The sequence below is a fragment of the Sciurus vulgaris genome (assembly GCF_902686455.1).
Source record: "Sciurus vulgaris genome assembly, chromosome: 6".
NCBI classification, from domain to species: Eukaryota; Metazoa; Chordata; class Mammalia; order Rodentia; family Sciuridae; genus Sciurus; species Sciurus vulgaris.
Window position 1 is genome coordinate 89460259 of NC_136466.1, and position 5306 is coordinate 89465564.

Sequence of the window (5306 nt, forward strand, 5' to 3'; positions counted from 1 at the left end):
GAATAAAAAGAACCCCCAGGAAAATTCACAGTGAAAGGTATTGAAGAAGCTTTCATAGACCTCACAAGCTCCTAAAAGTTTGAAAACATAGACACCAACATCAAGGCTTTCATTAATAAGAGAGCAATATTCAAGGTGTTCTATCTGCTTACAAGTAAATCTGTGGTAATAAGCAAACAAGCAAAACACCAAGTACATATTTGTGAAAAGACTGACATCTCCTCAATAAGAGTCTGTTTCAGGTTCTTCAGGAAGTTTCCCAGAAGACTGTGATCACAGATGACACCTCATGGGTTACTCACCTGCAGACTTTCAGGGGGATAAAATGTGGAATGGAAGACAGTGAAACTGACCATCTTGACACTGTGTACCCAGAGACAATATATGTGCTTGTGTCTTAGTTTTTAACAAGTTTAAAAAGTTAAAAAGAAAAAAATAGAAAAATCTTACAGAATAAGAATACAAAGAAAGTATTTTTGCACAACTGTACAATGTATGTTCTAAAATGTGTTATTAGAGTTAGAAAGTTTTAAAAATTAAAAAGTTTACAAAGTAAAAATTAAACTAAGATTAATTATTGAAGAAATAAGAAGCTTTTAAAATAAGTTCAGTGTAGCTGAGTGTACAATGTTTATAAAGTCTACCGCAGTGTAAGTAACATCCTGGGCCTTTGTTTTCATTCACTCACTGACTCATCCTGAGCAACTTCCATCCCCAAAACCTTTGTTCATGGTAAATCCCTGTATATATGTGCTCCTTTTAATCTTTTTATTGTATCTTTACAGTGATTTTTCTATGTTTAGGTACAGAAATACTTACCATTGTGTTACAATTGCCTACAGTATTTAGTAATTTGTTACATGGTTTTGTAGCCTGAGAGCTATATGATATAGTCTAGGCGTGAAGTAAGATCTAGGTTTATATAAGTACATTCTATGATGTTCACAGAAAGATGAAATTGCCTAATGATGCATTCCTCGGAAAATAGCCCCATCTTGAAGCAACACATGACTGTATTTTAAAATGGGTATTTTTTATGATTAGTCTGGTGCAGACAAGGAATACTAACACAGAGAGGTGGTAGTGATTTATTATACTCACACGTCCTAGAAGAGGAGGGCACAGAACAGCATGCAGTGAGCTATATGAGTGCCAAAGAAGTGACCTCAAACAGGCTGGTGAGGTGCTGAGAGAAAACACGAGGAGCCCTGGGTCAACACATTTATTCAGAGTCAAGGAATACTCCAGGAAAGGGTACAAGATTTCGCTGGGGTACGTGGGTGTCACTGGGTCACAGCCAGGGGAGGACAAGGCAGGGAATTTGTGTCAGGTGCCAGCATTGAACACACTAGTGCATCTAGTCACTGAGCAGGTTACTCACAACCTATTTGTGGGGATATTGAGGTAATAGGAGATATGAAGTTTTAAAAATTTATAACACAGGCTGCCAGCTAAGCACTCTCTGTTGGCAGCACTCCCAGTAGGGGTGGAGGGAGTTAAATCTTTCATTCCTGAGGAGGGTTTTCTGGGTTTTACATCACAGTGTGCACCACAGACCAACCCTTGTGCTACTTGGATCCATGCTTTATTTAAATTCTGCGAGCAATTCCTTCAAATTTTTAGTGAGTATCTATCTATTCCTGGGGGAATCTTCAAAGAGTAAGGTAAATTAAATGAACCATAACCCCCATCACTGCAGCAGGCTCAGCCTAAAACTGATACTAATCAGGACTCTTAGCTACTTTCCATTCTAGATTCCTCTCACCCTAAACTGGTATGCTGTTAATCCCTATGACTTGTCTAGCAGTAACCTCAATCTTCATTCCAAAATCTTCTCGCCTTCTCATCTTGAAAGAAGATGGGAGTCATAGCTTATTGTTCAACTGAATTCTGGCTATGTCCCTTGGTGGAAATATTCTCCTTTGAAAAATAACACTTCCAAAACCTCAGAACCCAGAGCTGCTATCAAAATTCCGCCAGTGGATCACTGAATATGATAGCAGTTAAACTATTAGCTATTATTATACTATTATTAATAGTATTATTATACTATTTCCATCCTTGATCTCAACCATGTAGTTAGCCTGCTGGGGCTGTAAGAGATAGTGATCTTTTGGAGGACAACAGCCAAACTCACAAGGTATTACCTATAAGCTGACACTTTAGTAGTATCTTTAACAAGCTGTTCCTTCAACAGACTGTGGCATTTTCCATCATGCTGCTTCTAGTAGTGTAGTGTGGGATATAAGCAGGCAATACTATAGTCATGTGTACTCTTCCTCTTTTTTGATGTATAGACGCATGCTATTACATGCTGTTAGAGCAAACATTCTATAAGACTTAGGGTACTGACACAAGTTAAGACCCTACAGACTGGAAAAGCAAACCCGCAGCAATTTTATTTATACACACAAAGTCAATATGAATCTCTCTTCAAAAGATGTCATCATACTGGAAACAGCATTGGTGTCTGCTGAAGACAGACTGAGTGGTCAGGAACAGCAGTTGGTGCTTGAGCCATGGTAAGTTGGAGCCTAGGTGGTGAGACCTGTGACTAGCTACCTCCATCCTGGCTATCATCACTAATTCACTCGTGTACCACTTACACCCTCACTGTGAGGGAAGACTGCAATGACAGAGGCTAACTGTTAACTAGACAAGATTTTGATCTATCTGGTTACTTAGTGCCTTTTCTGTTTTAGATGCTTTTTGATGGGTGTTATCCTAAGATGTTCATATTTCTTGTTCACTTCCATATACCTCTTATATCTCTCTATCTCAGACTTCCTTGTCCTTAATCTACCATTTTTTTCTCTGTAATGTCCCTGGACAGCTAGCCAAACTATTCACCTTTGACCCAGAAAGCATGTATATTTTCAACTTGAGCTATTTATCTTACTACACAAGTGGATGACCAAGAACACCTCCGAAAGATCTTCCCATTTATTTGAAAGATATTCCCTGAATGCTTCTCTTACTAGACCTCACAAAGTGGGCTATAGTTCAACCACATTCCATTTTCTTTTCCTTTTTGTGTTTTCTTTCATGCGCATTCAATCCATGCAGGTGTGAGCTGAGGGAGAAACACCTGGGAACCAGTAGTGGCTGCCATGCAGCTTGCCTGAGCTCAGTCTTAAATGTACTAATTTTCATCTTATGAAGGACATTGGCTGGACTTGCCTGCCTTTATAACATGGTTAATTTGACAAAATCCAGCTTCTGAAAGATAACTGTAGCCATTGTTATTTGATACATCCAATGCTAAGCACTCCATCTGTCCCAAGACTTTGTAGCAGGCTAGGAGCTGTTTTTATAAGATACATAATTTTCTGTTGCATAGTCTGGTATTCTCCAGAACTCTACAAGTCTGCATTGTGACTCATTGGAACTTTCCATAAACTCCACACATCCATATATTCCATATATATGATATACATAATACAATAATGATATATAAGTTGATATAATATTGATATCTTATGGTATTACCACCCATACCTGGTAAAATTAACTGCAATTTTTTTCTGAGTTTATGCTAGTATAGTACCTTAAACATAAATATGAAATTTTATTTTCCTTCTCAATCTCCTTGTTTAAATTTTTCCATAATTAACCTGATTTATAGGAAAGTAGAGGAAGTTAAAAAGCAACCAGAATCATTACAGATAATAGATAGACTACAGGTTAGAGGAGGGAATACCTACTCACTTCTGGGGTTATAAATTAAATAATGACCCCCCAAAAAAATTCACATTCTAATCCTAAAGTTGATGAATTTACCATATAATAAACAAACAGAAAAACTTTTTGCACATGTAATTAAAGGTCTGGCTATAAGTGCAGTTATACATCTGAACTTGAATCACTTTTACTCCTAAATGTCCTGATTATTAAGATGATTTTACTAAAAAAATATTGAAAGTATAATTTGGGATCCAATGTGATCATCCATAGGTCACATTCAAGAACTCAGACCACAATTCTAGCCAAATACATTCAATTAGTGGTGGCTGTCTAAGAAATAATGTAAGGATTGTGCCATATCAGCCTAGCAATGTTTGCTAAAGGGGCTGCATTGGAGTATAAACCGAAATAACTCGTTTGCTATTCCATTCTTGCTCCATAAATTAGTCATTTTGTTTCTCTAAAAACTTTTCATTTTTATATATTCATATGTGAAGTATAGAAAGAGCATTTCCATTTCAATGGAGATGTTCATTAGCTGGTCATGGTTAATCAAAGAATGCTGCATTCAAGTAAAAAGAAGTCAAAGGTTGAGGCAAAGAATAGAGTGCTGATCTTATTTTTCCATATTATTTTTATTTCATAGTACCAGCTATCCTAGCTGGAAAAGCAGAACAGATTACTGTCTGCTACCTATCTCCAAAGTCCAGTTCGTTTTTTGAGTGAACCAACACTGTCTGTTTGGAGCAACATACTCAGGATGGGTCTAAAAGGAAAATCAACACAATGGTCTGTGAAAACCTAGAGGGGAAAAAATGGAACTTTCTAAATAACTTAATTACATTTACACTGCAAGTTTTGAGTACGGACCCAGAAAGAGGTGAAACATCAGTAATTAGGAATGAGGTCCAGACTGAAGTGGGCCACAATCCTGAACGACAATATATAGCACCCACGGGTAACGTGAATATACCAAAATATGTGCTTGTTAAGGGTTTAAAATGTAGTTCGTGAGATAAAACACAAATGCAAACAGTATCATACAAGTTTTGTTGTTATCCAGTTGCTGTTGTTCTGGCGAAGTTATGGCAGAGTAAATATTCTCTGAGTGCAAGTTGTTTACAGCCCTAAACCGGTTACCGGTTTTGTTGGTACAGACAGGAGTTGCAGACTCAGTGTGGGTAGCTCTCCTGAAGTCCTTAAATCGCTCATGGACCTTGAAAGAAATAACAAGCATTAGGTTCAAGCAGAAACGTTTAAAGCGCACTTTTTCTGTAAAGGGGGGCAGAAAAGTAACAACGGCTACCCCTCCTCGTGTCACTCAGCCCCGCCCAAATAGGCTCAAACAAGCTTAGCAGGACTCCGAAGCCTCCTGCTCCGATCACGTGCACCGAGCGCTCTGTAAGCTTGTCTTCACGGCCCGGAGCAGGCGCAGTGAGGAACGGAGGGGCTGCATAACTACGGTCCTCTTTATCTTTAACTGCCTTCGTTGCCTAAAGTCTAGCTCAGGTCATTTCCCCGGCCTCTCGTGTTGAAAGTTACTTTACCAAAGGCAGAAGTTGCAGTTTGGGGATAAAATTTGGTCCTCCTATTAACTTGCTCTTTGAGCCTGAGCGCCAAGT